Source organism: Ctenocephalides felis, unplaced genomic scaffold, assembly GCF_003426905.1.
Source record: "Ctenocephalides felis isolate EL2017-DRISC unplaced genomic scaffold, ASM342690v1 CF-g0.4_SCAFFOLD_03571, whole genome shotgun sequence".
NCBI classification, from domain to species: domain Eukaryota; kingdom Metazoa; phylum Arthropoda; class Insecta; order Siphonaptera; family Pulicidae; genus Ctenocephalides; species Ctenocephalides felis.
Window position 1 is genome coordinate 10,164,775 of NW_020539725.1, and position 14,565 is coordinate 10,179,339.

The following is a 14,565-nucleotide window of genomic DNA, read 5'->3' on the forward strand; positions in this document are numbered from 1 at the left end:
AAAAAAAATTACGAAAAAACGGCTCTACAGATGTTGACCAAAATGATTTCTGACTGATATCTTTCGATGAGTTTTAAAAACGGTACAGGAATTTTAGTTCATGTACGAAAAATATTGCATTCTTCTGCTAATTATGAAAAAATGTCTTGGCCAATTGTCGCCACAAAATCATCCTCGTCGAGGTACAACCAAAGTTTATTAGTTTTAGAAACTGGTGCTAAGGTTTTGAAAAAACATTAACAAAATATCGAATTTATGGCTCACATACACACACAAACTTTCTGCAATTTTGGTCTCAAACGATTTAGAATGACTTGAAACGTCGAGAAAACAAAAAATAAGTCAAATTTTCCGCCAAAAACAAAGGGCTCCTTCGAGAAATTACAAATAGATTTCCTCGAAATTGTACTTCATATCACTTACATTTCTCTTCGTTTTTGTTCCATAAATTGTGTTAATATATGAAGGTTTATTATGGACATAATACTTAAAAAGTTTAGTTAAATAAAATACAGGTATAACATAGTATTATGAAATATTTGAAATAGGACATCTTCCGAATTGAGTTTACCAAACTATTTGTGGTATTCAGGCACAGCATTTTGCGAATTCACTTTAGAATGCTCTAAAAGAAAATATCATATTTCTTTTTTTCTATCATTTTATGTAAGTGGATACTTTTGGAATAGTGGGTATTTTTAACTGAGAAATAAGAGAAATAAAAGTGGTTATAGTAGTATCATTAGGCCAGAAAAATATCATTGGGCTGACGATGGATGCAAACCCAACTTGATTCAGAAAAGTACATTTATGGTGGCAGAATAGACAATTTTCGAGAAAAATAAATGTGACCACTGAACTATATATCTTCTTATATATAAAAATAAAGCTCGACAAAATGTTAGTATGGTAAAGGGTTGAATGGATTTGGCCAGTTTTTGTCTTGAAAATTCGTGCTAATCCAAAGATTGTGGGACGGGTGAAACATTATTTCAAAAGCGCGTAAAAACTTAAAGTTTTTAAATTAGGATGGCACTTGCAATGCCTATTAATAAGCCCAAATAGCAGTTATATGTTGCATGGTTTGCAGTGGGTATACCATCCATTCAATTTGTGTTAGTTGCATATTTCACTACATACTTGCATTTATAATCAGTTAGTTATTTTTATACTAAAGATTTTCTAGAAATATTTTTTATGGCTGAACAACGTTTGCCGGACCAGCTAGTATATTATATATATATATATATACATGTACATAATATATAAATTATATAGAAAAACGTTTCCTAGTTAGCGCAATTTAATTGGACTCCAATTAATAATAATACCAAAGCAGAAAGAACACCATCCAGTTGCTCTCAATTTACACTGACTTCATCAACAATAATGCTGTATGATTTATTCATTATAATATACAATTACATACTATATTACCTAGCAACATATTCTCTAAATATAAATTCTAATGATCATCCATTTTCTGTTAACTATCATAAGAAACAACGACAATTGCATTACGTACAAGACTTTGTCCAGATTACTTTTAAAACTTTTTAATTGACTTATAGATTTTTTTTGAGTTTATCGAAAATGGTCTTAATTGATTTATCTAAAAGTTATGCCAAATTGCTTAACAAGATTTTAAATAATAAATTATATCAGAAGCATTTCTACTAGTTTCACTGTGAATACAATAACTTACATATGAGCAGTTGGTAACCAGAGTGGATTACTTCAAAAATCGAGACAAACTAAAATACAATGAGATTTATGAATAAAATATCGTCAACAAATTGGAATCAATATAATATTCATATCTATTATTAAATGGCAGCAAGAAATATACTTTGGTTCTAAATTTGTTTCATGTTTTACAAAAACCAAGAGTGGATTATGGGACTTTTATTCATTTATATAATGAGAAGATGAAGTTGAATAGTTTAAAGATAAATGGTTAGTAGTATGTAAACTATTTGAAAATAATATAAAAACATAAAAAATAGTAAATTTTTCAACAGGGTTCAATGGTTTTATTTTATAATGGTAAGGTTTAATGGTTGGTCATTTCTGGTCACCAAGTTTTATATCGGTAATAGCTAATAACGATACATGGTCATTCAAAATCGTTAAACGTTCATTGATATGTAGTAGTATCATTAAGATATTTGAAGGAAACCATAATTGTCACAGCCAAAGTTTTCATGTATTCCCATATTGGTAACATTTTTTCTTTTCCCTCGATTTAGATTTCTATTCCTTATACTTTAAGTTAGATAAGTCACCAAATCATTTACAGAATGTACCTAATTTGAAATTCTAAACACATGTCATAGTTTCGTTTCTTAGTCAGTCAGTTATTGGATGATTGACAGGTCAGTGTCAAAAAATAGAATCAGGAAAAATGATCGCACCAAGCAAGGCTGTCAGTGCCGAACATCAAACACGAATTTTCCATTATTCATTTTCTATTACACTCTAAAAAACGAATGTTAGAAAAATATCAATGTGAATACTAGAAATTTGCACATGGTGTAATTGGCACATATTCAAACATCTAATTAATAACTTATCGTAATATTTTAAATAAAATTTATACATTTTTAAATTAACAGAAGCCAAACTAATCTATTTAGAATTTCAAGGATTGTTTAAACATTTTAAAAATATTTTTGATCAAAACGATAAGTACCCATAATGTAACATATTGTTCGTTTATAATCAAACATGATAAAGAAGTAACAGAATAAGATTTGATATGTTAAAAGCATCATAACACTCATTATATTACTAGTGAACTGATTTATTTAAATAAACAACGAGACTATAAATTTATTTTGTAAGATCTATAAATATAAGGCCAATTACAAGCATGATATGAGAAAATGTGAGTTTTAAGAATAAATTTCAAATAATATTTGTATTAATTAAAATACATTCCTAAAAATAGACAATTTTCTAATTTTTCGTGGTATAATATTATAATGAAAATACACAAAACTTTATGCAGATAAATGTATCTATAATATGTAATAATCTGCATGGATTCACAGATCACAAATCGATTTTGTAAACATTTCTTCATAAAATACAGGGTGTCCCAGAACAGAGCGTCAAGTCGAAACGGGAAGATAGTCATAGTGACAGAAATTATCTCATGCATGCAGGTAAAAAATTATGAGCTTTTAAGTGCAACCTAAAGCTTTGGTGAATCTGTGACCACGTTTTTAAGAACTAAGACTTTTATGCACGGAACATCAGAATTCATCTTAAAAGTATGGTTTCTTTAGAAAAGTATCTTATTTTGATCCCTAGTATCCAAAAATCATATGTGCCTAAGCGAGTTTCTTTACCCATACAAATTGACTCGCTCTAATAAACATATATACATATATACATAAATTGTGTCTATGTAAATGTATATAGTTTCAGTGAAATTATTATGATACGTATTATCAAAAACATGTAGAAATTATATCACATAAGAATTTGACAATGACTTCAAGAGAAAACTTTAGGTTTTTTTGTTGAAGAGTAATGTGTGAAATATTTTCACGGATAAACCCGCTGTTTGGGATGTAGTTTTAGTGAATAATTTTCAGTTGAATTTTTCCATTGAAAACAAAATTTTGTTTTTATCTTATAATTCAAACACAAATTGCTAAATTTGTCAAGTTACTTTTTACATTTTTAATCATTTAACTAATGGAATATATAAATAATAAATCTTTCTTGCTAAGCTTACTAATAAATCATCAGTTCATAACAAATTGATATTATCAATAATATACCAATTATTAAATTAACTTTTCAATATCTGAAGTTTGCAGCAGACAAGTATCGCACAAGTGTAATTAAGATATAAAAATTTGGCAAAGCTACGCCTCCTTCAAGGAGATGAACGTACCAATTACCTCGAATAAGATTAATGACTCTAGTTGAGATTTTCATAACGCGACGGAAAATTACAATGATACTAAAATCTAAGCGGCGTCGCATATTATTCTCGGTTCCATTGTTTATTTTTGAATAAATATTTTTATGGCTAAATAAACATGTAAGTCAGTTCTGTCGAGAACTATACTCATAGAACAAATATTTGAAGTGGAAAATGTCCAAAGCCTACAAGAAATAGGTTTGACGAGCCAAATTATATCATTGACTTCGCGGTTTCTTGGCACTGGTCAACCGGCTAGTGTATCGGAATCAACAAATTTCGAAAACGTTTGCATTTTTTTGAAGAAATAAGTAGAAACTCTAAACTTTCGATTTCTAGTAGCACCTACGGATAAAAGCATAATTTGTTAATGATTCTGTTTTAAAATTTTAAATAGACCAATGTTTTGACAAGGTTTTGTTACGTAGCGCTTCTCATACAAAAAGGTACTAAATACTGTCAAAATGCCATGTGGTTTCTGTGCAGTCAGGTGTTTTAGATAAAAAAAAATCTAAACTAGAAAACGCACAAATGTTAAAAAACAATGGTATCATAACTGCATCTTTGTGATGTGGCATAATAACATATGTGCGTAGTTGCATTTTATGTGTGAAGTGCCTGATAGAACAGCAAAGACATGGTATTTTGACAGTATTTAGTACCATTTTGTCTAAGAAGCGCTACATAACATAGTCTTGTCAAAACTATAGTCTATTTTACGGCAGAATCGGCCCCTTAGTTTTCGTTACGTTGATATATATATTTAAATCCATTGAGTAACATGAGGTTACGATTTAATTTTTTAGAGCGTTTACATTCCAATATACATTGCCAAATGCATACATTGTTACACATCGCAATTTACGAAATCTGGCTTTTGCCAGCATGTGCTAGTATGGCAGATTATGACGCTTGAGTTGCAAAATAAATTAGGCATTACTTTGAACCAAATATCGACATAAAAATGCAAAAACGATGTAATTCTCAATGTTCTGACGCAACTTACAAACATCTACCAGAAGCTCATATAGGGTGATACGGGGCACATAGGCGCAATTAGACTTTCAGTAACCAATGTGAAGTACAAAGATAAAAATTTTATTTGAAAAGATTTTATTGTGTATAACCTTGATCTGGTATGTTGGAAAACATATTCATCAGCATAAGTCGAATTGTTGTATTTTCTTAACTCTATTTACTTTTTTATTTACTATTTCTTATTGTTTACACTTTTGCCAACGTAAAGGTATAAAGGATTAGTTGGTCCTTATTACCCCACCAATATATAAGCTTTTATAGAGGTTGTATAAAAAAAACCTGTTAAATCTAAACTTAAAAATAATATTACATCTCACAGAACAATTAAATAAGGTTACCTAGAGATGTTTTCAGCTATCATTAACTGAATACAAGAGCTCAAAACCAAAAAAACAACCAACAACAAAAATTAGTTTTAGTTTGAATATTGATACATTTTCTTTCATTTTCTGATAGCGACGCCCTAAGGTGATAGCTGGTTTCAGATTGCTTGCCTTCTACTTTAAAATAGTATCATTAAAAAACTTTATAATCTCTTCATGAAGTCTAGTTGCTTCATGATTTGTGTTATATAAAAATTAAATAACAAACAAACTTTCTAAATATCTTATTATCTTTTTTTAGTATTTTAAAATAATAGTTATCGAATCATTTGAAAATCATATGTTATTCTTTTTATAAGTTATATGTATATTATATTGTTAAATGGGTGTTAAATGTTGTTATTAACCATTCAACTAAAGTATTGAACAGTGCCAACACCTTAAGTTGTTTATAGGTCACTAGGATGAGGATGAAGATCAGGTTTTAGAGCAAATCAATTATAAACTAGCTGTAAGTGGAATTCTGTCTTAAGGCAATTAAAGCATCGTGCCTTAAGGCAAATTGCTGGAACTTCCCGTACCAAAAATTATTATTTTTTTAAAAACGATTAACATTTTTGAAAAAAATTTACTTTGAAAAAATAAGATTTTTGAGAAACTATAAATTGGACAAAAAATTACTTTTTTTTGAAAAAAAAGTTTTTTTTTTAGTTTTTTTTTTTTGAAAAAAAAATTTTTTTTTCTTTATTTTGACATATTGTGGAAGATCTGAACTTTTTTTTCAAAGCAATCGTACTGCTTTAACTGCATAGGGACAAAATATAAAGCGCGTAAGCGCCGCGTCGCTGTCTAACGCATAAGCATTGGTACGGAACCCATAGGAATGTTAACAAAATGTATACTTATTGTTAAAATCTCTATAAAATATCTGATAATTTGATGTGCATATGTCTAATGATCATTTTTGACCGCCAAATGGCTCATTTTTTTACTTTTTCCTCCATATCTCCGAAACCGCTAGACCTACCTTCATGAAAATTTTATCGATTTTTCATCTTGTCAATACAAGTGAAACGTTTTTTAAATTATTCAAATCGGACGCTCCGTTCTCTTAAAACTGAGTTACCGTTTTCGGCACTTTTTGCCCCGTATCTTCGGAACGGCTAGACCTGTCTTCGCCAAAAACTAATCAGCACGTCTCCTTATCAATACGAATCGAATGTTTCTTAAATTATTCAAATCGGTTGATCCGTGTTCCCGAAATCGTCGACGAAAATTTGTATCCGCACATACATACACACACGTACATACACACACACACACACACACACACACACACATACATCCATTTTTTCTAAGGTATGCCAAAATGTTCAGAAACCTCTGAAACGTAAAGATATATAAAAATTTTCATTTTCGATTTTTTTGCGATTACTATAACTTACCCTACGGGAAGTTAAAAATTCAATTCATTAATTCATTGAAAAGTCATTGATTTATAATATTTATTTATTTTCTAAAATATTTTTATGTGGTATTAACAATTTTTGAAACTTAGTTTTCAAACTTTTTTAAACATTCAATATTGAAATTTCAACAAAAATTTAATTATATTGAATATTTTTGAAAATTTTTGAATAAACCTTTCTTTTTAATTTTTGACTAGAGTAAAATATTAAATTTTCTTGAATATTTAATTCTTTAAAATTTTTTACGACTTAAAAAAAAATAAAAATTGATAATTAGTTTTGTGCCACTAATTTATTTACTCAGACTAAAGCGTAGCAGACTTTTAAAAAGTTTATGTACACATATCCAATGGTAACAAAATTGTATTTTTTAATTATATGAGTGATTCTTATAAATAAGTGCAGCTTAATTTGAACTAAATTAATTCGAATTGTATGTAAAATGATACTATACTAAAACCCATTTTCAAGCACCACCACTATTCAGTTGGCACTGACCTCTATTGCTCTTGCCAATAATGTTACAATGATTTTGACAAGTTTTATTGCTTATAAAACTAAGTTTTAGATAGATATCAATAGTTATTACTTTTATTATTAATAGTGCCATTAAACTCATATTATTGGACATTCCTAATTTTTGAAAATAGAAATCTAGAAAAAGTAGTTGTAAGTGGTATTTTATACATAATTAACTTAATCAATACGAATTGATTTTCAGGTATTTAGGTAAAATCCTCAACTGCTCCTTCCATAAATTTTTCGCTTTCATACACACACATATACTTTTTCCAAATTTGGTTCTAGGCGATTTACAGTGACTTGAAATGTCACTGTCACAAAATGAAATTAAGAAATAAGATTTTCTGGTGAAAGTTAATAACAGGTAAAAACCATGAAAGTTTAATACGCAAATCGGTATTCTACGTACTTTATATAAACATCTTAATAACCTAATTAATATAAAAAAAAACAAATAAAAGTAGTATTCATCAAAAATTGGTTTCAAACTGGACTTATTTTGTTAGCAGATAATTTATACAAAAATGCTATTTATATAATATTAAAAATTTACGATGTGGTTATTGTCAAAATATAAATAGTGAATTGCAATAATTCTTAATAATGCAAATAATATCAGAAGTATAAGAAACAATAATAATAGTTCATAAGATTATATCAGAAAATAGGTAAACTGATATTTTTTAAAACTATTTTTATTTTAAAATTTTTGTAATATATTTAAATTTATATGGATTATTTTGAATATATATTAGAGAAAAAAAATCTACCATGTAAACCATACTCTTTCGATTTTTAATCGATAAATGAAGAATCTTCAATGTATCTTATTAATTTACCAATGCTGAAGTATGAATTTTCACTAGGTTTCCAAATTTGGAGAAATCATGGAATTAAGTTCAGGATTGTGGTGTAATTGGTACTTTAATTTCTATTTATTAAACAAAATAATGAAGAGCCACATAGAGTCAGATGACACATTTTGGCATTGTGATGGATGCTAAAATATTTGGATCGGTCGCACACTATTGGCTGATTAGTTAAGATATGGTACATTAATGAAATAATTGGCCCAGGTTTCATCAATGACTTTATCTGTAGTGTAACGTTTCTTTTGTATCTATATAAAATTACACATAAATCAATAGCAAGTCAATCTTGATTGCAACTAAATTAGTGCAACTTATATAATTATTTAACTGAAAAGATATAACTTTTATTTGCATTTTATGTTATTTACTTTGCAACATGTTACTCTCTACACTAAAAAATTCTTTCGAAAAATTTATATAATTATTCCGATTTAAAGTGACAAGAACTGTTTAGTAGTGCATTTGTGAATAATTATTATTAGGAAATAATTAGGAATATTCCAATTATATCCCACAGAAGATAACACAAAACAATGTTTCAAAACGTATGGAAACAACAAAAAAGAGTGCGCGTAAGGTTCACACGCGATTGAAGTAAAACTTATTTGCTACTGCACCAGATGGCATTTAAGTAAAAATAAATATATCATAAAATGAATCGTGATGAACACATTTATTAGTGTCAACCATTATACACACATTTATATAATGATAAATACACATTTATATAATGATAAATAATAAATTACATAGTAATAATAGCATTAAAAATATGTATAATATTTAAAAACAATAACGTAATTAAAGTCATATTTCAAATATGACATGATCGGTTGGTCATTGTAATTAGCATTTAGAAACAAACCTTCATTAGAGAAATGAAGTAATTTCTCATTAATAAATTCTATAATATTCGTTCACACAGTGGATTATGTTAAACAACGACTAAACAAATATTGTTTTCGCAACTTCACTCATCATGTAATTACGTTTGAAGAACTTCATGTAATTAAAATTAGCATACATTCGTTGACTGCTTGTATTTTTTTTACTTTTTCGCTGGCCATATAATCTCATTTTTTGAATAGCTGTAATATCTGTTTTGCCAAAGTATTTTCCATTTCAATAACTTCAAAGAATTATAGAAACTACGAATAATATAAAAATTATTTCAATAAACTTATGTACATATGTTTCATACACGGCGCAAATGCTGCATTTGTTTTATTATTTTCATTATAATTATTTACGGGGGACGGGGTAAAATATTCTTTTGATTTAGACATTTTTCATTAAATCAAGATTTGTACTACGATGTAACTTTAAAATGCTACAATTTATCTACCCAGTCTTCTCTACTAGTAAATCATTTCACGTAGTAACAAAAACGATTCTACTATCTTTATTAAGAATTTTTGTTCAAAATACGAAATATATACTTATATATAAATTATATGATGTATGTGTATGTATATATATAATATAGATGTCTACAGATACAAAACATTTAACGAGATGGTCTTTCTTTTTCATTGCCCCAGGATGTATCCAACAAACATGTTATGATAGCATTTGGCTAATGTATTAAAATGTAAATATGATGTAGGCGCAGTTACAACATATAGGATCATTTTTTGTAAAAACAAGTACTTTCATAAAATATAAGCTCATGCTTTTATAATTTACATTTATTTATACCTATTTACCTGTATATATAATTATAAGGTAAAACGGGGTTTAAAGGTCCGCGAGTAAAAATGTCTATCTTTAACGATACTATTTTAAAGTAGAAGGAAAACATTATGTAAAAAGCTTTGCCACCAAGAGATAAATGCAATGTATCAATTTTCACAAAAAAAGTATTTTTTTCGTTGGAAGATTTTTTGTTTTTGAGCTCTGTTATTTAGTTTAACTGAATAGAACTTCAAATTATATAAGTGAGGTAAAGCAATTTTTTTTATATAATTTTTATAAAAGCTTACATGTGTGTGGTATGAAATGGACCAACTGAACCTTTAACCTGGTAAAGGGTAAAGGGTGAGAAAATATTGAATATAAACGTAAATGTTGAAATAAGAAATTTTATGAGAAATAAATTAAATAAATATGAAATATATTCTAACTCTGCTGATGAATATTTTTAACGAAATATTGGATTAAGGTTATATACAAAGTTATCTTTGTGAGAAATATGCCAATTTGTATTTCGCATTAGTTAAAATTTTAAAATTAAAAATAAGACATTGGATCTGTTTTTTATCGCATCTATAGGGTCAAAAGGAACATGTAACAAATCTTAGAATAATAGTAAAAAAACATGATTCTATAATTAGGAATTGGATCCACACATACATACATACACACGCAGACACACATCCATTATTTCTAAGGTATGCCATAATGTTCAGAATGCTCTAAAACGTGAAGATATGCAGAAATTTTCACTTTCAATTGGACGATTACAATAACTTAATACTACGTGCAGTTAATTAAAATTGAAGTTCGAAAATTATCAAATGCAAAAAGTAATATGAAGCATTAAAAATTAATATCGATTTCTGTTAGAATTTCTTAACTGGCTCCATCATTATAAATTGATAAATGAATTTTGAAGTAATATACGTATACATAAATTCTCTATCTGTCGTGTACGTAGCAGGGGGTGCACGTTATTAATTTCAGATTATTGATTTTGCTCAGTTATTGAAATATGATATATAATAATTTCATATATTACAATGATCAGGGTACTTTCGGTAAACATGAGGATAATGAGATATATTCGAAGTCTATCAATATATCAATTAGTGAACCAGTAATTAATATATATTATAATATATATATATATATATATATATATATATATATACAATTATATGTAGTAAAAGCGTATAATTGTATGTGCTTGAAGCTTGTTAATAATAGTGCGAAAAATATATAGAAAGTTTTCAAATCGATGTATAACTTTTGAGAATGGCAAATAAAGATTGAAATTTCACATTATTTTATGTAAACTGAGTATTAATAATTTCTTTAAATTTTATGAGGAATTTAATTGTATTTATAATATTTTTTCGTATTCATATCAGTAAATTTATATTCACAAATGATGGAAGTATAAAACAATATTCAAATATTTTTAACTTCCCCTAGGGTAAGTTACAGTAATCTCTAAAATATTTTTTTGTAGATTTTTACGTTTCAAGGCCTTCTGAACATTTACACATATCTTTTAGAAAAAATGTATGTGTGTGTATGTAGTATGTATGCGGGTATGTTTAGAAACAATTTTTTGTCCAGGATTTCGAGAGCACGGATCAAACGAATTTAAAAAACATTCGATTCGTACTGACAGGGAGATATGCTGATTAGTTTTCGGCAAAAATAAGTCCAACCATTTCAAAGACACAATACAAAAAGTGCAAAAAATTGCAATTCAGTTTTTGAGAGAACAAAGCGTCCAAAAAATTCCAAAACGTTAGATCATTTCACAAATGTAATTTAATAGACTTTAATGTATATAATATAATCAATAAATTTTGTATAAATTAGCAATTGAGTATTAATTGAATAACGCATTTTTCATGCTAATTAATGAGAATTAGAGCAAAATGTTAAAAATATACAGATCGCCATGACCTATCTTAAGTCGAGTCTCATACGTAGTTAAATAGCAAAACATTTTACATTGCCAATAACATAAAACATTAATGAACTAAAAATACAGTAAATACAATCATCATAATTATGCATGATATAAAATTTTCTTAATTACCTTTATTATATCTAATATGTAATACTCACAAAATATGCTAGATTTTTTTTAAGTTTTAAAGGACTAATTAGAGGGTGTCCAATAATAACGTGAGCGCTTTTTATATATTTTTAGAGCTCCTCTCACCCTCGGTGATACGCGATGATATTTAAAATCCAACCGTCGCCTCCACACAATATCAAGAGTATTTTCAGTATCTAATAAAAAAGACCATAAAATTCTTGATTTTATTTTAAAAAAAATCAAGATTTTATTTTAAATTGAAGTAAAAAATAAATACACGTGATATCTTGCTGGACCCCCCCCACCCCGACGTGATATTTCGTGATTTTTGTCGTGATTTATAATTTGAAAAAATGATGTGAAGATATCCTTCAAAAATTATCTCAAAATATTCATTAACTTCCCGTAGGAAAAGTTATAGTAATCGTAAAAAAATCGAAAAAGAAAATTTTATATTTCTTTTTGAGCATTTTGGAAAACCTTAGAAAAGTGAGTGTGTGTGCTTGGATACAAATTTTCGGGAACACCATTCAGCCGATTTGAATGATTCAGAAATATTCGATTCCTATTGATAAGGAGACCTAGCAGATCTAGGTGACCGTGTAAAAAAAGTTAAAAAAAATGACATTTGGCGGTAAAATGATCATTGGACATATGCACATCAAATAGTAGAAATTTTAATAAGAAGTATAAAATTTGTTTACATTTCTATGGGTTCCGACACATCATTTGTCTCTTAGAATGAGTCACGGCGCTTACGCGCTCCACTATTTCGTCTCCATGCAGCTTAAGCAGCGCAAAATATTTTGGAATATAAAAAAAATTCAAGTTTTTTCAAAAAAGTCTTTTCTCAAAAATTCATTTTTTACTTCAAAAAAAGTCAATTTTTCCAAAATTTTAAATTTTTCAAAAATCCAATTTTTTGGTACGGAAAGTTCTAGCAATTTGCCTTAAGGCACGATGTCATTCACCATCGCAGGTAATTGTGATGGTAACATCTATAATAATAGTATAGAGTTTAGTATGCAACACTGAAATATACAAAACTGTGTCCAGCTAGAGAATCTAACAATTAAGTTTCGGCAAAAAATATGTGGTATTGCATTATATTCCAATTATACCATAAATTGTATATACTTGAAAATTGAAAATTAAATTTTCAATTATACCATATCCAAACTACAGCAATGCATGCAGATTGCAAAATGGCAAGAAAATAAGCAAAAACAAATTAATTATCTGTCTCAACAATACCGGCATGAGGCATAAATCTATTTTGAATTATTTAATTAATTACCGTACGCGACAGAAAAATGTGAATGTGTTGTTTTCGCGCTATTCTTAGATTTAAAATAATTTAAGGATACAAATTGGAGGCTAGTTGTTGGTTCAGACATAGCAACATACATTGTGTCTATTGTCCTTCCTATCTAGTTTTTTGGCAGCCAGAATAGTTGGCAACTTTCCCATAAATTTCTTAATGCGATCAAAACATACAATTAGATCCTCTCGATACGATACACATAACATAACCTTCTCAATTTCAACTCTGTTTTTGAGAACGCAACGACAAATACTTCCAAGTCGAATGTGAGAACGCACGAAAAATTTTGACAACACCTGACGAAAGATGTCCGCCGAAAATGGATTAGGAACAGGGAAGCACAATATTTATTTCATAAATTGAATTAAATATCTTATTTATAATTCATTGCTTTCTTAATTTTCAGAAAATCTAATTGGAACGTCTAATTAGGCCAGAGAAGCAACAAAACTTGTTATATGTATTGACGAATATACTGGTCATGGAGAAGTTGCAGAATTCTGTATATTGACGAGTGCATTCATCAAGCGTATAAATTATAATTTTTGCAAAAAAAAAAACAAAACGTATATACAAATTTCAAGATATTTAGAATAACTAGTGGTGTACGGCATCGTGCCTTAAGTCAAGTTGCTGGAACTTTCCGTACCTTAATGAATTAATTCGAGGAATATTAAATGTTTTCAAATGGATTATTATAAATAATGTAACTTTCATTGTTCTTCTTATTTTATGAAAATTAAAATCATTGAAAATTAGTTAAATTATTTATTTGAAGTATATAAGTGATGTTTAGAACTTTAGCTAATTAATTGGAATTAAAATCCGAATTACTTTTCAATATTAAAAAAAAAAAAATTGAGTTAAAAAATTCTTTCCCCAAAAGCAATCGTTTTCGTTTCCCCAACACAAGCAGAAAGTTTTTTAAATCATTCAAATCGAATGCTTAATTCTCTCCAAAACTGCCATTTTTTGCGCCTTCTCCTCTATATCTCCAAAACGGCCAGACCTGTCTTTGCTAAAGTCTAATTACCACCACTCCTCATCATTACGAATCGAATGTTTTTTAGATCATTCAAATCGGTTGATCCGTTCTCTTAAAAACTGTCACTTTTAACACTTTTTGCTCCATATCTCCGAAGCCGCTATACCTGTCTTCCTCTATCAATAGGAATCGATTGCTTTTAGAATTTTTCACATCGATTCATCTGTACATTTAAAATCGTCGACGAAAAATTGTCTCCATGCAACACATACATTTTTTCTGATGTGCCAAAATGTTCAGAAACCTCTAAAACGTGA